The 22,858-nt window shown below is 41.3% G+C and overlaps 1 long non-coding RNA gene across 1 annotated transcript in view; it reads left to right on the top strand.

Annotated features, from left to right (window-relative positions):
- The first annotated feature begins 3,979 nt into the window (after positions 1 to 3,979).
- Positions 3,980 to 22,858, top strand: part of LOC120404611 — a 39,968-nt gene continuing 21,089 nt past the window's right edge. The window contains exons 1-2 of the long non-coding RNA XR_005598063.1: positions 3,980 to 4,165; positions 11,769 to 12,038. This is a non-coding gene — a long non-coding RNA (uncharacterized LOC120404611). The remainder of the gene's footprint in view (positions 4,166 to 11,768; positions 12,039 to 22,858) is intronic.

Raw genomic sequence — 22,858 nt, 5'->3', positions numbered from 1 at the left:
CCTTTTATTTAAAAGAGAAGAAGCTAGTGGTAGAAAATTTTCTGAGGAGCTCTGGAATCAGATTCCATTCCTGGCCATAAATAGCCTGGGTTTTCCTGATTTTTTAAGCTAGCATTTGCAGAGGGAAGGGCTTGATGGGAATGATGCTTAAGAGTGTTGGGAGTATCTGAGGGAAAAGTTCCCTCCCTTTGAGTTGAGGGTTAGATGCTGGGTTTTAATGGGTTGTTTTAAATTTTGTCAAAGGCACCAAGTGTAGGCATCTTTTTTGTATCCTTACCTTTAGGATACCTTACAATGAGTTCGATTACTTTACTGATAAGATGTCAGATAACACAGCTCAGTCAGATTTAGTAGTCAAACATACATCAGCACAAACAGAGGAAAATACATACTGCTCCCTGGGAAACAGGCCTGCAGCTCAAATCTGTTTCAAAGAATATGAGCACACTTGAGAGTATATTTATATACCCTTTGTTTACAACAAACAGAAAATGCCCCCCAATTCCACCCCTTTCCTTATCTTCTTTTCAGACCTGTTTTTCAAGGAAGATAGAACATTTTGACCAATTATCCTAGCATCTAGTCCAGAGACACTTGTACCAATTATCCATGGCATTTGTGCAAACTGTACCCAGAGCACTAATTATTAGTTGGCAAGTCTTAACAAAACATACGTCTTCTTTCTGACAGTTCCTGCGTGTACAATACACTGGGGTTATACAAAGTTCACTGTAAGCCTGACATAAGTGAAAGGCAAGCTGGGAGACCTGTTTATAATTAGCATAAGCATGAAAGCCTTTTAGAAATATGATATTGGTTAACACTTATAAGGCATTGGATTGGAAAGAAAGAAAACAAACAATATATTTGGGATTGGGGATCTGGATTTTGCTCATGTACATATGAAAGGTAGTCAACAGGTGAGAGGTGGTCTGGTAAGTTTCTGGAACAACCTAGCAGGCTATACTGAGTATTCTCATCTGCTCATGTTTCCTCCACTGTCCCTTGACAATGGTTTTGTAAGCCCCCCAAAACTGTGTCTGTACTCCCCATCTATCCCTGGCTCTTCAACCATACCTAATGGTAGGGTGACCAGACAACAAATGTGAAAAATCGGGACGGGGGTGGGGAGTAATAGGAGCCTCTATAAGAAAAGGACACAAAAATCAGGACCGTCCTATCTGGTCACCCTACCTAATGGACTGGCAGTCAGGGATTTTTGGGAGGCAGAAAGATATATAGGTTTAAGTCAAGTTATCCAAATGCTTTTCTCTGTATCATTCTCTATTTAAATCCTGGCAGAAAATGAGAAGAGCTGGACTCAACTATCCTGCATTGCTATTTTCAGGTGCTAATCAAGCTCATTACTTTAAAAAAAATAACGAAACTCATTTCCTCTGCAAGTGTTCCTGTAGAAGATGCTTTGCCAAAGCACTCTGGTAATTAACAAATTATTCCAACATCGCCTTTTCAATTCAAATTATGTTGCAAATTTCACTGAAAGGAATGTTCAATCAAAGAAACGGATATTTGGCATGGTTCACTGATTGCAAGCAAACAAAACGAAAACCACCAGTGTTTCATTGTGCCAATAATATATACTATCCACTTGTTATTTATCTAAGAGCCTACAAGTACTGACATTTCTTCAAGCAGAATTTGGTGAAATGCTTCATAAAGGGATTTGCTGTTTTGCCAGTGATTGACTCAGAGAAAGTATTCATTGCCAAAGCACAGACAAATGAAGGACTCTAAAATTCTGCAATCAGGATTTCTCCTTATGAAACATGAAAATTGCAGATGAACATAGACCTTTTATTTGTATGAACTGATTCCAATAGGCTTACATTTTTGCCAGTCCTACACTCCCAAAATTAAGGGTCTCTAGGTGGATGTAATCATGTAGCCAGTTAGTCCATTTTATTATCCATTTATCATTGTGTTATGTGGTGTTATGGTCAATTCATATGCTATTTCATTCATAATCAATGTATGCTAAATAGATTTAAGTTGTAAGTCTATAGAGATGTAAGATTGACAAGTATTTAGGAGTGATGAGGGTATATTGGGTATATAAGCAAAGCATGGCTGCAACACAAGGCCTACCAACTGAGACCTGTAAGATTTTAGCTTAGATAGACTAGGCCATAGGCTTAAGAATGGTTGACATGAGTGTGTGACCAAGGAATAACCCTATGTCAGTAAGGTCACAAGATTGCTGGAAAAGATGTGCCAAAAGGTGATGTTATGGAAAAATGGGTTGCAAGAGTCAATGTATTGACCAAGATCACCAGATATCTGATTGTAATATCTTTGAATGGTCTGTCCAGACCACAGGTTGCCATAGACACATGTTGCATATAGATGCTAATAAGAATAAGTGCAGAAAAAGAAAAGTGCAGAAAATGAAAAGAGTTGAAACCTTCATGCATACGCATGAGGTATGGTCAGAACAACACATTAAAAAGAGGTTCCCTGGTTGCGTAAAAGTGGGAAGATCCAAAGGATGACCCCATGGGATAACACAGCAGGAATCATCATTCTATGGATGATTATCTGGTGAAAGATCCATCAGACCTTGGAATCTCTTGAGGATGTGAGCATGACTACAGTTACAATTCTTGCGTGGGTTCTTCTAGGATTTCTATTTGCATGGGTAATTGTAACTTTACTTATTGCTTTAATAAAATGTGTAGTACAGATAAGACTTTGCACTTGTGATTGTGTCTGTGGTCAATATCCTGGAACTTTGTGTGTTCCTAAAGTCTCCACGTTTGAAAAAAAGCATCAGAGGCAATTTTCACTCAATTGAGCTTGAAACTGTAGCAACCGGAGCTGAGCCCACAGTGGTGTAATATAAAATCACTAAATTCACTTTAAATAAATAAAAAGGCTACAAACAAAACTTGACAGTTAAATGTAAATCCAGACATGGATCTTTTCTACTCCATTTTCATTGAGTTGAATGTTTGCCTGGCAGGGCTGTGGGTCTCAGTAAGACCTTAGAATGCTACAGGCCTTGGAATAAAGCAGGCCAATAGAGACTTGCATTTAAGCAGGTTAGATTAGTCTGGGGATGTGTTAGGATGCTGTGGATTGGAATATTGGAAGGTGGGAGGAAGGGGAATAACAGCTTTTAGCAGATGTTTTCCCTTCCCAAGATGGGCTACCTAGTTTGAGGTGAAAAGTTTCATACAGATGCATCCACTTAGCGAAAATATCCTCTCTCTATTCTCTCTGGCCTTCTTCTAGTCTCAACCTTATTTTACACTGCAGAAGGTGATTGTGGCACATGTGCATTTATTTATTATTTTTTTAAATCCATTACTATGCATAAATACTAGTAACAAGCCTTTTATATATCCAGATGGTTAGTGATTCTGTATTTGTGGGATAAAACAAGGACATAAACTTTCTCACTCTTCAAAGATTATGCTAATCTCCCTGGGGATCAAAATATTATTTGTATTGAAGAAGCACCTACATTTGCCCCTCCAAGCATAGACCTGTGCAACAGAATAGGCTAGGTGCCGAATAATTTGGTCTGCTGGAAGCATAAGGTCATTGCAGGAGGTAACAGAGCAGACTTTATCAGTGATTTGCTATAGGATGGGAAATACTGGTTCTACCCCCATCCCAATAGCCATTTTTTTGTCCATCAAAGAGAAAGCAGTAATTTTGGAGACTAAATCCATTTTTTCCTGATATCTTGCATTTCTGTTGAAACAATTTCTGTAAAACACTGTAATTATTACTAAACTGGTGCATTTAGAGGGTGGTTGCTATGTAACTGTGACAGAATTATGGCCTACATACCCCATAAAAAACACAGCAAAAGCTTATCAGTAGGACTTTTGCCTTTCTTCTACTTTAGCGAACAAAGGAATGACCCCTTCACCTTTTATTTTCTTTTGCCACAGACTATTTTTCTTTATCACTTTCAGGAGCTTGCATCAATGTGTCAGCCTGTGATATTTCAGCAATCCCAGCGGCACAGTAAAGTGCACACAACCCTCCCAGCTGTGAATCAAAGCCTGCAGTAACTAAACAACACCATCTAGAAAGCTGACATTAGAAGCTCAACTTTGTTTGGGGTTATAAACACAACTCCCTCCTCCACAGAGCCCACATTTTCAGAGACCTGCCCTCCTCGATATCTATGCAGGTGAGATGTTTACAGAATTACCTAGACCCACAGGTTTTTATATCCCTGATTTAGTGGGGGCAGGAGGATGTAACTGAGGCAAGGATTCTAATTTACTAGCCATCAGTAAAAAGAAAAATATTCAGAAGAACCCATTACATTTCAGCATGAAAAGAGACTGCAGAATCAGTGCAGCACAGCAGGCATACGCCTCACAAGGTTTGGGAGCGAGCAACTTGTAAACCCACTCTCATATGGCCTAGGTTTTATTTGCAGTATTCAGAAAACTCCAAATTACATTAGCACGGTACATAGGCACCAGTCTAGTGGATCTCTTATAGCAGAGAGAAAATGGGGTCTAAATAGCAGCCTATCATACAAATCTAAACCTTTGCAATTTTCCTACAGAATAGCCTGAACCACATCCCCTCACTCCTGCCTAAAGAAGATCCTCATCCTTGCTCAGGCTCCCTTTATAATACCCCTTAATGAGCTCATTACTACAAGTGGAGACTACTTGCCTTGCTCGAATGATTGTTAAAGAGGCCCAGCTGCTTTCGTAAAGCTCTGCACATATTTGGAAGGCATTTGTAAATCCTGGCCAGCACAATAAGGATTTGGAAGCACGTTTTTTTGTAACCCCACTACCAGCCCATAGATATCTTGTGCCACGGTGGTGGTGGAAGCATATCTCTGTAGCATATCCAGAGGGGTAGGCGTATCTCTGTCCTAAAAGGGTTCTCCTGTTAAGTACCAAAGTGTTTGTAATTGTTATTGCAATAACTTGCCTAACTTTTATGCAGTTTGAAAATCACTGAAATCCAAAAACCTTGGGGATATCATAGATGGGGAGTATGGGATCCACAAAAGCCAGCACACTAGATAGGGAGCCATCTCAACTAGTCAAATTAGGAGATACCAATGTGAGGGGTGTGTGCTAAGCCTTGCCCCTCTCAGGGGGCTGGAGGGAGGTGCCTGTCTTTGCTTGGGATTCACTTGGGAGTCCAGGGACTCTCCTGGAGTCATCAGCTGGAATAGCAGTTACACATGCAAAATGGCTCACTGTGGTAAGGCAGCAATAGCCTCTCTATAAACCTTTAGCCTAGTGGTTAGGGTCCTCACCCAGGAGATGAGAGACCCCAGTTCAATTTCTCCTTCTGCCTGATGAGAAGGGATTTAAACTCCCACCTCTCAGGTGAGTACCTTAACTACTGCCCTATACTCACTTTGGCCCAATGCATATTTAATGCAGTAGAACAATTTATTAGGAGAGATTGAGAGCTCTCCCCATCAGAATATCCCCTAGCCTAGTTGTTAGGGCACATACCTGTAAGGTAGGAAACCTGTATTTAGGTTCCTTCTCCTTATCAGGCAGAGAGGGGAAATGAAGTGGAGTCTCCTATGTCCCAGGTGAGACTCGCTGCAGAACTAGGGACAGAATGCAGATCTTCTATCTCCCAGTCTAGTTTGACACAATCTCTGTTCATTATTGTATAAAACTGTCATGGTATATTTTGTAATAATTATAAATAAGAGAACTAAAATCCCAAATCCATGCTCATCCCCAAATTTGGGATGGAGGTATGTACATTTCAGAAAACTGCAACCAAATTTGGTTGGAAATCATTAATGCTATGCATTGCTTGCCAGTTTGGACCATGCTAAGAAAGACACTCAAGTTGCAAACTATTTAAACTGGAGTGACCATCTGTCCTGTTTTGGCTGGGGCAGTCCCTTTTTTAAGCACTGTTCCAACTTTTTTGACAACTGATCAAGTTGGCAAGAACAAGTGGGACAAATGCCCACTTTCATCAAAAAAGTGGGGTGAGGAGGAACGTGTGTGTGTGGGGGGGGGTGAATGGTGATGCCAGCCCTGTGAAGGTAGGTGAGGCAGGGCTTGGGTGAGCAGTGACACCAGCCCCAGCCTCGCATGCGGGGGGCAGGCAGAGCTTGGGCGAGCAGTGATGCCAGCCCTATGCAGGGTGGGGAGGGTGGCGTGGGGGGGCCCTTGGCGAGTGACTTGGGCCAGCCCCACATAGGGGGAGGGCTCAGGCTAGCCCCATGCGGTGTCCCCGTTTTCCCTTGGGGAAATACAGTCACCATAATTTAAGCATGAATGAAAATAGTGGAACTCTGACCCCCCCGAATAAAATCTGCAAACCCTGAGACTTTGATGGTAGAACTGCAGAGTAAGGAATAAAAAAATCTGTTTTTCAAACCCTGTCTCTCTCACACACACACACACAAAAGACATACAAGAAATGAAGTTAAAAATTGGAAAAAAAAATGGTTGTCAAGTTTCTATCATGAAATGAGGTGGAAAAAGTCATTTCACAATAGAAAGGACCAGTATTGATGTGAAGCTGCAATCTGTAGGACCCTAAATCCAAATGAGCTGACTAAATTCCATTAGATCTGGTAGAAGAAGAGAGGGAAATGTGATCTGGATTTCAAGTACCCCTGAAAAGCTAAGGCACAAAGTAGAAAGAAACTGTCTCTTTCATTATCTTTCAATAAAACATTTCCAAAATCTTGAAATGAAAATCAATAGCAAGAAACATTGGATTATTTTGGGACCAATATCTCATTGTAAATTTTCTCCTGAAATCTTTAATTTCTTCTATTCATCAAAGCTATAGGAGCTGATTCTACTTTTAGCAGTTCTCGCTCCGCTACCATTGACTTCAGTAGAAGCCACCTCCCCTGCAGACCACACACCCACAAAAATTAACCCTTAACTCTGTTGCAGAGTGGGCACCAACAGCCAGCAGTTTTTACTTTGAATTTCCAGAATTTTGTAGATCTTGTGTCACAACTTTATCATTTCTTCTATGCCAGCGACTGAATTTAAAATCTCTGATTGTATTTTAAAATTTAAAGAGGCTATAAACTGTGCATATTAATGAATCAGTGGACCAGAGAAGCTTTGTGAGGTAGAGATCTGTTTAGGCAGATATTGATGGACAAGTTCCACTTGAGGTCACAGATTAAATCCATGGGCCTAAATCATCAGATCAGCGTGAGAATTCATCAGCCAGATAGTAGGAGAGATGGTTAGAACATTTTCATAGGGATGGCAGCATGAGCCAGTGAACAGAGCAATGGCTTGGGAGGTACTGGTGACATGGATTCTGTATTTGGTTCTGCCACTGACTCACTGTGAAATCTTGCAAAAGGCACATTATTTCCATGTGTCTCAGTTTACCTATCTGTGAAATGGAGATAACAGCCTTGTTAATGGCTTTGAAATCTAAAGGTGGAAAATATTACATAAGGCCTGGCCATGAATTTAACTATTTAGTTTAACCTTCCATAGTCAGAAATAATATTCCTTCTTGGATTAAAGGGTCTAATCTAAAGTATCATTCTAATAGTACTTCTGACAGCTGATTGGTGACTTATATAGACCAAGCCTTAGTAGATGTGTATTCAAATCACAAAAACAAAAAAACAACAACAAAAAACAGCATTTTCACAGTTAGCAGCCTTGGCTGTCTTCTCAGAATGGGCAAGTTCTGAATGAGTATAAAAAGAGAACATCCCTCTCACTCAGACACAGAGATGGAGCCTCTAGAGGTCAGGGATGAGATCCACTGGAAGGAAGCATGTACTTACTGCCTGACATGCTTTGTTCTGCAGTTACTGTAAAGGACTTCACTTTCCAGTAGCTTTCACAGGCACTAAAATTCACTCTAAAAGGAAAACGCATGTGAATTAAAGTATGCAATAGAGCAGAACAATACTAAAAGGGCACTGTATGACTGAAAGTGTATAAATTATGCACATTCCAAGTAGTACAGTAAACATAACTCTTTGTACATATGTGCAGTTGCTGCTTTTCAAAGTTCAATATCTTGTTCATTTTTTTTTAAATTACAAAGTAATTGGACAATATTGTGAAGCACAATATGCAAATACCTTTCCCAGTATTGACCAGGTCTGATATGGAGCAATCATTTGCCAATTTCATTATTTTAAAACAAGTTATTTCTACAAGGACAAAAAATTATCAGGAACTGGTAAATTATTCATTACTATTGTTTTAATTCCCTACTCTTCTTCCACTGCTCTGTGCAAAGGAATGAAATCTTGGAATAACATGCAGTGAAGCAAAGTGAAGGAGGAAGCCATCTCTACAGGATGGTCTTCTTTGTACAGTTTCATAAAACAGCATTAGCTCCTGCTTTGCACTCTGTTCAAACTCTTACAGGGGTCACAAAGTGCAGCAGTAGACTGGCCGGCCAGCAGGCTGGCTATCAGCAATCTGTGCTGCCATGGCTCAGGAGATGGGCAGTGCGCAATGCAGAGGGATTGTCCCTCTTTGCAGCTGGCTGACCTCTTAAGGATTGGGGCACTGTCATCAAGTGCATGTCTGTCCCTCCTGCTTGCTTCATGCCCCTCCTGTTGTCCCAAAGACCAGGAAAAGAATGCCTGTTACACCTCCATGGCTACTCAAAGCAGTAGAAGTAACATGCAGGCTGAGGTGTGAAATCCATCTACCAACCTCCCTACCCCATCTTGCAGCTTTCTATAAAGCTCAGTTATTGACTTCAGTGTAGCTACGCTGATTTATATCAAATGAGTATCTCGCCATTAATATCTTTATCTACCTCTACATACCTACATTACCAATGCACAAAGGGCTGGCCCTGCAGAAACATTTTGTTTTACTAACTTCTCTAACCTCAGGGGCTTTAAACAGACCTTTTAAATAAAATACGTATATATATAAAAGGGCGAGAAAATAGGGTCTTGCAATTTGATAGGTGTAATTTTCTCCCACCCTTTTGGGTCCTTTCACTATAGGCATATCCCACACAGTGTGCTGCTGAAGTCAAAGTGCATTTTTCTTGCAATTTGTCTGCTGGATTTTTATAAACCATAAATTGTCACTTTGTCACTCCGCTGACTGACAGCCCATCCCACTCTGAGCTGCAATATCCAGTTTTTTAAACTGACAGTATATTACTGTCTGGCATCAGCAAGTCCCGAATGATTTGAGTTGTAAATTAAATGCCCTGATGGTTGTAATATGGTGATTTATCACTAGAGTCAATGTAGGTTTTTCTTTGCAGTGGATATGAGCATGCACAAAAAATAACAATTCCTGAGGGTCACGCACAGAGTGTGAATTTTCCATAATTTTCGTGGAAACCAAAGCATGAAGCCTGCCCACCTGGGAGTTTCAGGGAAATAAAGTTATGAAACTAGAGGACATCAATTGTGTGCAGCGCAGACCCTGTAAAAACCTCTATCTGACAAGTCTCATGTTTTTAAATACTTAGCCTGATTCAAAGGTTCTTGTGTGCAACCCATAAAGAGTTCTTTTTAAATTGATTTGGGCTAGTAACTGAAGCAAGGGGCACATAGAGGAAAAGCAACAAGAGGCATTTATTATTTTTTTAAAGGGATGCTGACAACTTACATATAATATATCTTTAAATGACACAAGATGCAATCCTGGCCTCATTGAAGTCAATGTCAAAACTCCCATTAACTTCATTGGGGCCAGGAGTTCACCCACATTTTTTTATTGGTGTTATTATTAATACATTATTTTTTTTAAAATGAAGACTTAAAATGTAATTGAATTTGCATGATCACTACTGATTTCCAAAAAGAGTAGACAGAGATTGATTTCTTTTATAAATTAAAAGAAATATATTTGTCTTGGTTTGGATCTTAGGTGTAGTAAAGCTTTTCCTATGTTTGTTTGGTTTTGGTTCCCCCTGCCCCTGCATAAAAATCTACATTTTGGGCCTAAATACCCCAATATCATTCCTCTAAACACAAGTCATTATTTTAATAGGTTCCATCATGTAACAAGAAAAAGAGTGTGTTTATCACCCTCTCTCTCTCGCTGGCCAAGTATAAACGGAGGGGTTTGGCTGGCTTCCTCTCACTTCACACTTTCTTTTGCCAATGTAAAGATACAGTTCCACCTTTTTATGTGAAAGAGGTTTCTGAAGGGATAAAAAAGTTGGCTGAGCATTCAAATGGAAAGCCATGAATTCAAATCTCCATGGAAAACCTCCAGTACCATCAATCTCCTATTTTCACTGGTGGTCACTTGAATATAAAAAGCAAGAACCTCCTCCTTGTGACAGATTATTGGGAAATACCTGTAATCTGTTTTGCTGAGAGAGGAAAGGATGGGTGCCACTGACTAAAACTGAGGGAGGTAAACCAAGGAGGAAAGGAAGGGGCTCTTTATGAATGACCACAGTTTATGTTTGCCAGATTTTCATGAGCATGGGCTGAGGCTCATAAAACCATTGACCTTGCAACCCAAGATTAAGTTGGTATATATTTGAGGTTCAGTGTGACTATTTCACTCACTCAGCTCTATAACTGTATAATTAACATTTAAATTGTAGCTTCTGCAAAGCACACAGGACTGTATGAACATTTCTCTCCAGTATTACAGTGCTTTCTGCTTACTATGTACCTGTTAATTGCTCTTCCTATACACAGAAAGGACTAGGAAGACTGTGTTTCTTGTTTTGTCATCTAGCAGAAGGAAAGATGTGAAGAAGATTAGTTATGATATTTCTCCCCCTTTGAGCTCAAAGTAAAATTTCATGTTACAATTAAAAAAAAGAATACTGGCCTTAGATGTACAGTTTATAGACAGAAGTACAGTTGACATATTAAAGAGACACTGATTTAAAATAATTAAATGTCTGAATATAACAAAACACTCTGCCATCAATGAAAAAGTAATATTCAGTCATCCTCTATTTTAGTAACTTTGTCTTTCTAGGTTAAAGCTGCTATTAAAAAAAAAGGGGGGGAGGGGTGAGATGGGGAGTCCCAGCCAAAAATCCATCCTTCTTGTGCCTGAACTGGCGGCAGGCAAGTACATCAAGGGCATCAACCATCCCTATAAAATCTTCCTGTTTCCTGCATTGAAAGAAAGGAAACATATGAAGAAGAATGAGGCAGAAAAATCTTGGTAATATAGAGGGCTGAACAAATAGTTTGTAACAAGTAATGCACTGGAGAAATTTAATTTTCTTTCCTCCTGTTGGAATATTGGTGAGCACAGTGTGATTTCCACTAATTTATTTGTTATCTACAATTATTCAGCAAATGTTTGGGGAATGTTTACATTGTGAATTGGCCAGTTAAATCACATGGTATTGTTTATGTTCCTCAACTGGATGAGCATTCAAGCGCTTCACGTATGAATGCTTGCAAATGTCAGAGTCAGTTTCTGTGAATACTCATGTATGTGACTTTGAAATGCACATTCTGTGAACGTTCATACCAGTAAGACTCTGGCTATCATTCATAGAAACAAACACAAAAGGAGTGTTAACAGAGCTAAGCAGAACCCAATGTGTCCATTCACTCCTTGGTTTCCCTCCTGAGACTATCAGCAGAGACAACCATAGTAATAGTTTATGTGAGGTGGAAACTTGCCTGCTATAATCTGCACTGAGATCTGTTAATTTCTTTCTCACAGACCACCACGAAGGCTATCAGATAGTGACAACGTTTGAACTTGGGTAACTTGAACTATGTTCGACCAATGTCATAGAAGTTTGGGGCCTACAGCTTTTACCTCAATCTTACAAATGTGTAATATAAGCAGATGTCTTTACTTGCTGTCTATTGCCAGGGGCCTTCCCTTCACCCTGCCTCAGCTGACATTGTGTTACCCAGTTCAACATTCAACCCACTAGAGGTCTCCATAACACCAAGCAAACCAGAAAATGAACATCATGAAGTCAGAGGTGATCAAACTCAGAAGAGAGAAAGAGAGACAGGCTGTTTGAGAGTAGGAGCAGCAAGGCATAGACAGTAGCCTGGGAGGTGGATGCAGAAGGAAGGCTGGGTGCAGCACACAATTGGAAAGCTGTGAATGAAAGCTGATAGGTGGGATGCAGAGGTGAGAATTTTAAGATAATAGATACATATTCAAAAGCTCCAGTGTGACTTAGGGGGCCTAAGTCCCCATTACCAAAATCACTGTGGCATTTTGTTACTTCATGTAATCAAATGTTACTTCATGTAATCAAAGAAGATCTGACCACTCTAGAGCTGTTGCCCCTAGACTGTGGATTTGCAGAACCTCCTACCATGTTTATGGAAATCACTTTAATCTATAGGACAAGTCTCCCTCTAACTGGCTGCCCTTTTCCATTTACCATCTCATCTGGGGAAGGGCAGCTAATCACAACTGCTGAATATGGGGGGAGGGATAGCTCAGTGGTTTGAGCATTGGCCTGCTAAACCCAGGGTTGTGAGTTCAATCCTTGAGGGGGCCACTTAAAGATCTGGGGCAAAAATTGGTCCTGCTAATGAAGGCAGGGGGCTGGACTCAATGACCTTTCAAGGTCCCTTCCAGTTCTAGGAGGTTGGTATATCTCCAATTATTACCTTTTTTTTTATGCTGAGGGACAGACTGGTCCTTCAGCACCTGCAACAGGAAGAGACCTGTTCCCACATTCCCCTGCAAACACAGGGCTGGAGTATTCAGTCCTGGGCACTAAGTGCTATCTGGGGAAGCTGTTTATCCTGCTGATATGCTCCAAATCCTGCTGGCTATGCAGCATTTTCTTTGACTGCCTGCTGCTTCCCCACTTCCTGGCTTAGACTGTCAGGATGCTGTTGTTGCCACTGATGATCTTCCTTGAACTTCCCTGGGCAGGGTTTCAAAATGAAGTGCTGGGCAGAGGGAGGTGATATGATATTTAAAAACAAAATGCCTGGGGCAATTACAATTGCATTCTGGGGTCTTGTTCTAGCTGTATTACTCTCTGCTCCATTCATGCTGATCTGTTCCGGCTTTATAAATTGACATCTATACACATTTGCACTTCGTTTCAGCCGGTTCTTGCTATACAGGTGTTTGTAGATACTCTGAGGCCCTAGTTTACTCTGCAGCACTTTTTACTGGTGTCACTGTAACCCAGTGGTGATTGTATGCTACATGTTCCCCTTTGTCTCCAATCGGTTTAGGCTGCAAGTCTATTGCAACCCTAGCTGTAGAAGTTCATGTGTTTTAGCTCTGGAGGTCACCAGTTCAATCCATGATGTGGTGGTCAAGATGGTAACTGTTACTCTAATGTATATGAAGAACAGAACCCAGCTTGGCTTTCAGAAGGCTGGATTTACAGGAGTAGCAGTTAAAAGAAATATCTTTTCACTTGTAAACTGAGCACGTTTAATCTGTAAGTCATGGGGAGACAAGACTATTTTTACTGAGACACTGTTAAGAGTAGAACCACATTTTCAGTGCCCAAGGTCACACAGTGAGTCAATAGAAAAGACTAACCATACTAAACAATAGATCAGACTGCACCCACACACATAAAACATGCAGCCACCATTTGATTATGTATTTTAATGAAATAGTTGTTTCTATGTGATTTGTGTTCTTCTCCACAGCATTTGCAAACTGTTGAAAGAAAGCCCATACGGCAGCTCTATCTGTCACTGTTCATTTGAGACTAATACAAGATAATGTCTGCTAATACTCTCTGGGTCTGTTTTCCCCTTGATGTGTTAACACTGAATCCTGTTAATGGAAGTGGTAATAACATGCATACTTTATGCTAGAAAAAGATCTTGAATTGATGAAGATCCCATTAACATTTCAGCTGTGACTATATGATCTTCTCTCCTAATCCTGGATGACTGTGCATTCACCATAGACCTCACTCGTGTGCCAGTCCGCTTCCATATGCCGTGTAAACTTCAGCTTCTGCATTGGGTGTACACTGCCCACTCTGGCTTAAAATTGAGATGGAAAAGCTCTGAATACGAATTGAGGTCTTGCGCTGATTTCCTCTGGAGGAAAAACAAAGAAACAAACAAACACCCCTCCCAAAAAGTTACAAATACTGAAATACTGTAGATCACTCTCCTGCAGCCCACCCCCCAACTCATTCTAACTCAAATGTTAGACTCCACAGAAAACATTTAGGGAAAAATCTTGGGTACCCTTATGCAGGTGCATTAAAGAAGAGAGCAGGAGCAGGGAGAATGGACCTCCCAATTTTTCACTCACAAAGTAAGGTCCAGCACTCTCTTGGTTGCTGGGAATGAGCATACCTGGTGATGTTTTGGAGACCCAAGGGGAAGAGCCCTGCAAGGCTGTGGCACTAACATGTGTCTGCATATGCTGGAGGAAGCACACTGAGCTCCTTTGCAAACAGCAAATATGAGGTATTCTCTTTTAGAACATTCCACCGGTGCTTCCTGAGACATGGTGCTTGGGTCTATTCTGCATAGGCAGAATGATTTGGAGTATCTCCACTCAGCTCCAGCAGCTCCAACTTCTATCTCCAGCAATCCAGCAAAGAGGAAGACTACATTACTCCCCACAGATTTCTGCATAATCAGGCATCCCAAGAAATACCTTTTCAAATTATATAACTGAAGCAAAAAATCAACAGTGAAACTACATGAAACTTGTTTATTTGTGTTCATGGTAGTTTGAATTTAGATTCCATAGGACTCACACCCCTTTTGGTTTTGATCTTAATGGACGCAACAACTGGAAGTGAAGCAACCAAAACTGCATGTTTTCAGGTTTAAACTACATTGAACTAATGAATGCTTGAAGTCAGAGCCCCAGTTACACTCAAAATGAAGCCCCGGTTTCTTTTAAAACTCAAACCAGGTTCTTCAAAAGTTTACATGAATTTCTGTAAACCTTACAGAAAAGCTAGCCTGAATTTTAGGGTTGAATTTGTAATTTAATTTCTCTAGGAAAGTATGCACAGCTCAGATCAGTCTTTTATATTTTTATTGTTGTAAGTACAGAGAGAAAATATTTAAGAAAGTGTCTCCTCTTTCCAAATCAAACTCTCACAAACAAACACAGAGAGATTAAAAAGATCTTATTGTTCATCCACTATGTTCCCTTGCTAATTGCAGGATTGTTCCGTATACAATATATTTTCTAGAGTTTTGTCCAGTCCACTTTGAAGTCTCAAGGGATGGGATTTTCCTTCCCACACACAAAAATGAAAAATCAATGATATCAGAGGTTGCCTGACTATCGTGTCATTCTCATATTTGATGTCTGTTTCTCAATGAGTTTTTTTTCCTTAAAGAAGGCACCTGGGTCATCTTTTGACAAAGCGAAAAAGAAAGGGCTAAATGAATTGTTACTTGTCTGAACAGCAGTCTCTCTCATCCGCTCAGGAACACAGAGTGAAAATATTTACTCACAAATCTCTGTTCCAGGTGCAAGCTGGCTAAGTAAAACCTTGTATTCTTGTGCTAGTAGTAGGAAGTCTCTGTAAACAATAATGTTATAATTTGGCCACTGACAATTCCGGAAGAAAAACTGGGAAAACATAAAGACATCTGCTTGGTGGAAAGGCAATAAAATCTGTAAATGTCCACCACCTCATACAGTGTGCGCAGCCAATGATCATGGACTGGCATTTATTTCTTCTGATACATATCTTCCTTCCCCAAGTGATTTATGAGTCTATTGTAGTATTATATCCCTCCTTAAATCCAGCCTAAATACACTTTTGTTTCATAGGATTTACTTATAATTCAAGATCTGATTTCTTTCATTATTAATTTAGTTTTATTATCCCCAAATTCTAGTTCTGATTGGCCAATCATTTAAGAATAAAGACCAAAAAAGTGCCTCTTTGCTTAAGAAATATATTGCTAAATCATTTTCATTTAAACCAGATATACTTCTGGTATGGTATCTGGATTAAGGCGTTTTATACTGCAATTATTTATCTTCAGGCATACAATTCAAAAATGAGAAACCTAAATGACCCATGTCAATATATATATCCCCCCCAGTCAATGCACAATTATTGTATACAGTAAATTCTTTAATGCTTATGCACTTAAATGTTAAATGATTCATGTGATAGGGTTTCCAGCAACTTCTGTTTGAACACTGTTCCATGGTATAGAATAGATCTTGTCACTAATACATTTTATCTTGATATTCAGCCTGAAATTTCCTTAATTTTAATGCTTAATTTTATTCCATTATTCCTAATTATAATACCTTATACCACTCTGGCCAATTCATTGCAGTCCCTGTTGAAATACTTGCATATTTATTCTAAGTCAAAAGAAGCAGAACATATTTAAGTTATTAGAGCTCTGGAATATATGTAAGACCCATGCATGGTATTCTGCATTTGATTTTAGTTTGCCACAAAAGCAATCTAGGAGCTGGAGGATGTGATTTATTAGAAAAGATTAGCAAAGATAAATATGTGTAATTTAACTAAGTGACAACTAAAAGGAGGCAGTGCAACAGTTTATGAAGTTTTGAAGGGCACTCATAACAAGGAGGGGTAAGAATTATTTAGAGTGACATGAGTTATAAGTAGAAATAATTGGATTCATTTAAGAAAAGGAACATTTAGGCTGAATATCAGGATAAACTCCCTGACAGTAAGATTTGTTAGGCAACAAAACAATCTGTCAGGGGAAGTGGCTGAAATCCTATGGCTTGGGATGGTGCAAACTAGACAGGGCAGTTACTGGAAAATGTGCTAAAGGGAACAATCCTGCACTGGCAGTGGCATACATTGGATGATCTAGTACAGTAGGCATTTTCCATCTCTAATTTCTATGACTTTGTGGTAGTTCAGGATGTGGTAATGTGCATGATTAAATTCTTATTTTGGTCTGTGATTGTTCAAGGCCTGAATTTACCACCTTTACTCATGCTGAATGGCACCTTGCTCCATGTTGAGTGGTTCCATTGGCCTAAGTGGTCTAGATTTAACAGAAGGGCATAGCAAGTGCAGTTTCACCACCAGGAGTATGCCAAAGGAAGAAGTGTGGCCCAAGGTCTACAATTTCCCTCTTGCTCTGAGGATTAATACCTTATTGCTAACATAGACCATAAATAACTATTTATGGGTATGCTGGCTCTCGAGTGGTGGCTGGTGGGATCCAGGGCTCCTCCCAGCTCATTTTCTCCAGGCATAGAGTAATAATATGTATAGACCTGTGGGCCCCAAATTGTGGGATGTGTCCCCTTAGGTGGGCAGGAACTTTCATGTCGGGTGCAGCAGGGCCCAGGCCAGCCCCCATGGGAGGTAGGGAAGGAGCACCACCCAGCCCCACTCTGCCCCCAGCTCTGCCCTGGCTCCCACCCACCCCCAGCCTCAGCCCTAGCTCCTGACCATGGCTCCACTTCCAGCCCCGGCCTCGACCTCTGGCTCCTGGCCTGGCCCTGCACTCTGCCACAGCCCCAGCTGTTGGCATGGCTGTTGCTCCGCCCCTGGTTGCAGCCCCAGCCCCATCCCCAGCCTCAGGCCCCGATTGTGGCCCAGCTGCTGCTCTGCTCCAGACCCTGTCTGCAACCTCAGCCCTGCCCCCAGCCTTGGTCACCAGCTGCGACTCCGCTCCCGGCCCCAGCCCTGCTCCTGTCCCCAGACTTGCCACCAGCTGCGCCCCCAGCCTCAACCCCTGGCTCCCGGCCTGGCCGTGACTCCAGCCCCAGCCCCGGCCCCTGGCCCTGCCCATGGCCCTGCTCCCAGCTGCAGCTTCCAACCTTGTCCGGGTGGCAGGGAGGCGTGGACAGGAATAAAAGGGGACGAGAGGTAAAAACATTAGGGATCACTAGTATAGACCCTCTTACATCTTCATGGCTGTACTAAAGGTCTGGGTAGACTGAGTAAGAGGTTAAAAGTGCAATCCAAATCACAGTCTAGCTGAATGGTATTATTCGTTGTGCGTAAGGGCGGCAGAATGGTGGTGATCAGTACCACCATTCTGCCGTCCTTATGCACAAGTGAGCAGGGAGTCAGTTTCAACTGAGAAATTACTCTAGTATTTCTTTATCCTCAGCCCCTTCTCCTTTGGGCAGCTTTGTAATGCTGACCTATGTAACGCAATTTAACATTGCTGGAATTGAAATTATGAAAGGCATATCACCAGTTGAATTAGCAATAGCTAGTAATCTAACTGGCACTGATATATGCTATGGGTGACCCACAAAAAATAGTCTCTAGTGAACTAAATGCAAATTACAGACAGAGTTAATTCCATACAACTGTCTATGGCAGGGGTCGGCAACCTTTCAGCAGTGGTGTGCCGAGTCTTCATGTATACACTCTAATTTAAGGCTTCGTGTGCCGGTAATACATTTTAACGTTTTTTAGAAGGTCTCTCTATAAGTCTATAGTATATAACCAAACCACTGTTATATGTAAAGTAAAGAAGATTTTCAAAATATTTCAGAATCTTTACTTAAAATTAAATTTAAATGCAGATCTTATTAGTTTAGTGTGATCCTTGACCTTGCTTTTCCTTGCTGAGTTTTCCAGTGTCCGGTGGCACCTATTTAGATACTTTAAGCTGCACACAGGCTTCTGAGTTATCAGTTGATAACTGGCTGGCAGGAGGTCAATGGCTGGAACCCCAGATCGGCAGCTGAGGTGAGTGGAGCTGGCGGCTGGTAGGGCTGAGCAGGGCCGGAAGCCTGGACCCTGTCTGGCAGGGGGCCTGCACTGGAACTCCAACCGGAAGCAAGGTGAGCGGGGCTGCGGGGACCCCGACTGGTAAGGGGCCAGCAGCCAGAACCTCAGAGCAGCAGTGGGCTGACCACCACCACTCTGGGGTTTCCACCACCAGCTCCTGCCAGCTGGGGTCTCAGCCCCCTGCCAGCCTGGGGTTCCATCCCCCAGGCCAGCAGCAGGTGCTGAGTGGGGCTGCGGCTGGCAGGAGCTGGCGGTGGAAACCCCAGAGCAAGGGTGGGCTGAGCAGCTCAGCCTGTCTCCACTCTGGGATTTCGGCTGCTGGCTCCTTGCCAGCTGAGGTCTCAGCCCGCCACCAGCCTGGGGTTCTTTCCCCCAGGCCAGCAGCAGGTGCTGAGTGGGACCAGACGGGACCCCGGCTGGCAAGGAGCCAGCAGCAGGAACCCCAGAGTGGCGGTGGGATGAGCAGCTCAGTCTGCCCCGCGTGCCATGAAAAATCGGCTCGCGTTCCGTAGGTTGCCGACCCCTGGTCTATGGCAACTATATTGTATGCAGTTCAGTTGTAGTCGGTCCCAGGATATTAGAGAGCCAAGGTAATATCTAAATGCCCCAAGAACAACACGTGGATGAAACCTATCACTGTGCTCTCAAATGAACTCACACAGGAAAATAATGAAAGACACAAACACCCTATCACCTGTGGGTGAATACTCTTCACAAAGCAATCACTGTATATCTGACCTATCAGTCCACATCCTCAAAGGAAACCTGTGCAATCAAAAGATGAGACTAGGAGCTTAAATTCATTACTCTGCTAGACACTAAAAGTGATGGACTGAAGAGACAGAGTGGATTTATGGCTTATTACAACAATCTGTAATCCACTAACCCCCTCTTTTTGTTCTATGAGTGCAGAGGTGTTAACGGGCTACTCTACCTTGAATTGCCCCTTACAATATGTTGTAACTACTTATCCTAAACAATCGGTTCCATCTTGCATTTTGCTGTGATGCTGGGAGTTGCTTTCCCAGACCGGAAGAAGAACTCTGTGTATCTCAAAAGCTTGTCTCTCTCACCAACAGAAGTTGGTCCAGTAAAGGGTATTACCTCACCCACCTTATGGTAACGATGGGTAATTATGCCAGAAGGGTGGAATAGCAAGTAAATAAAGGGGATCGCAGAAACCATTTCAATTTCAATTGCAATACACCAGAGGCTGACTGAGTGTCACAAACTGGGAAACAAGAAAGCAATTTTCTAATTGCTGTGCAATGTGTAAAGATTTAGGACTTTTACTTGGAGCAGTGGCCTTTGCTGGGATGAAAACATCCATGGCCCTTTATCAATGAACAAGGCTTGCAAAGACTCTAATTGAACAGAATTGGCAGAGATAATACAGTCTAGGCACTGGCAGGAAGTCTTCATAGCTATCAGCAAAGACAAACTCCAAAAAGTTAGAATTTCAGTAGGAGAAGAACCATTTGTGAATGAAATATACTTGTTCTCATCATTTTTACCTGCAATATGTCTTTAGGAGACAGTATGTTTAAAATGATCAATAGAAAGTATTGCTAATATTTGGAGTGCTCATTTATTTTGCGCTACATTCTGTCATTCTTTTTTACACAAGTTGTCACTGCTCTCAGTTAAATGTTTTAAGGAATAGGGTATATTCAGCATGATTAACAGTGGCCAAATCTAGTTTGTGTGTGTGTGTGTGTGTGTGTGTGTGTGTGTGTGTGTGTGTGAGAGAGAGAGAGAGAGAGAGAATGAATAAAATTAGTGGTGATGAGCTATTGACCACAAGACCTCATTCAGGAACAACCTACATTAGAAAAGGGACAGTGGTTGTGTTTGTCCCTCCATTGTTTGGGTCCAGATTGGGACTTGGCTTGTGGAGGCACAGAAAGCAGTGAAGGGTGGTAAGACGCCCCATTATTCCCTGGTGTCAGCTACCCAGATTGAAGGTAGCAGCGTGTTGAGGAGGGCAGCTGTCATTGAGCTACTACATCCCTTCACCCCGCGTAAATGGATAGGAGTAGGTGGTATGGGGTGGAGAGTGTAGAGCCTTGATCAGAGTACTTTTCCCATAAAGCAGGAGGAAAATGGAAGGCAGATTTTGACTGTCAGGGCTTGTCTATAGTGGGCTACTCATGAAAGTTAAGTTGAATCTAGGCATTGACTTAACACCTTTAGTTGCTTTACCTTAACCTTCCTATGTCCCCATGTGGACATGGCCACAGAGTGAGAGTCTTCTTGGGATGCTCCTGGAGAGAACAACATTGCACAGCCTTTAATCAGGGCAAAGCTATGACTGACATTCTGGGCATCTGAGAGTGTGTTATTTTCCTTTAAGAATCAGCTGTTTAATAGCAATTAATGATCTTTTTATTTATTTTCTACTAATAAATTGCAAAATAAAGCATTAAAAGAAGCAGAAAACTAGAAGTCATTCTTAATTCTGTCTGGAATATAATACCAACATGTTGATCTCACCACAGTGTTGTATTTGTCAAACATGCTGGATGCTACTTCCATTGAAGTCAATGCCAAAACTTCAATGACAGCAGGATCTGGTCCATTGTCTAATGTTGTAACCCTTGCTAATGTGTTCACATTATTGATTCCCCCTAGGGCATGTCTTTCATGAAAAAGGTATCAGAAATTAGAGAAAAAACCCAATCACCTTAAAAATCATAACAGAAGAATTATTCACTTATCGTCTTCTTTCAAAGAGACAATGTTCTCCCAATCTAGAGATCTCAAGGAAGCAGGCAAGTCACAATAACCAAGAGCAAAGCTCATACTAGCCATAACCTCTGATAAACAATAGAGGTGCTAAATTTATTGGCTCTTAAAAATAAATAAATTCAGAGATAAAATGCAAGAATACAATATGCCTTCTCAGAGCTATGTTGAATCTGACGTGAACATAAATCTGTGTATTCTGCTGTTACACCTAACAACTGGGTCATTTACAGTCCTCCTGGAATAGTTAAATTAACTGCATCGGGTAAATGGTCTTATGATTACAAAGGTCTTAATTTATGCAGGGCCTGAAGTGTAGCATAGTTCACTAGTCATATATGGACCATGGGTCCAATTCAGTGGTGATAGAAATGGTGACACAAGTTACACATCCATGTAACATGGGTGTTACATGGGTGGAAGGGTGAGGTCGTAACTGAAAAAGTAACTAGCAGAAGAGTGAAAGATACAGTTCCCACACCATACACTTTATTCCCCTTTCATCTCCATACGGAATAGCCTTCTGAAGCCTCAGGGGTATCTGCAGGGTTCCCAAACAAACATTCAGAATTAGAGGAGCCTGGCATCAACACTGGACACAATCACTTTGACAACTTCTTAGTTTAAACAGCAAAAAAGGACAATAGCTTTTCTTGACACTGATTGCATCAAGGCCTTGACACGCTAAGTACTGGTTTGACACACAAAACAACCTGTCTTCTCAAGTTGACATATGTCTTTCTGTATCTGTCCCACTAACTGATAATACAATGCAGGGAATATTGGGTCCATTTCTTTCCTCAACTGCTAGGACTTTTTTTATGTGTCTGGAATATTTATTTTCAGCGTGTTTACATTGATTTCTGACTAAATTAATGAAAACATTGTACAACGTTTTAATGATACAAAACAACTTGTAAGTTCTAATTCCATTTTTGTTAAAACTGTAGCGTGCATGCAACATTTTGCGAACATGTCGTATTTGTATTTCTCTTCTAACAGTTCAGTAATAGCAAACATTGTGCCAGATGCTGCTACCATTAAAGTCAGTGCCTAAACTCCCATTGACTTCAATGGGAGCAGGATTAGGTCCATCGTGTAATATTGTAACCCTTGCCTAAGGCACTGGAATGTTAATACATTCACAGAATTGATTCCCCCTTGGCCTGGCTCACATGAAACAGGTAAAATAATTGGTTATGAATATGTATGGTTAATAAATTTCTCCCAGAATATTTGCACTTGTGTTTGGTAGAGTAACAGGATCTAACTGGACTTTGAAAACAGGAGCCCAAAGGCGTGAGATCCTAATCACCTCAGTTCCACTTTTAAAATGCAAGTTTAGGGTGCCCAAAAGTTTACAGGTTTGGTCTTAAGAAAACAGAAAGCCTGGGAGGCAATAAAATGTAATTGGAGGCTATGAGTCTCCTATTTTGCTGGGCTGGTAGGCAATACTCTGGGAGAAAAATTGCCTTCAACCACAAAGGAGTGTAACTACTACAGACATCAGTGGAGGGCTACCTGTTTGGTTCTC

This window comes from Mauremys reevesii, linkage group 4, assembly GCF_016161935.1.
Source record: "Mauremys reevesii isolate NIE-2019 linkage group 4, ASM1616193v1, whole genome shotgun sequence".
NCBI lineage: Eukaryota > Metazoa > Chordata > Testudines > Geoemydidae > Mauremys > Mauremys reevesii.
Note: the sequence above shows the minus strand (reverse complement) of the source record. Positions and strands in the feature narration are given on the sequence as shown.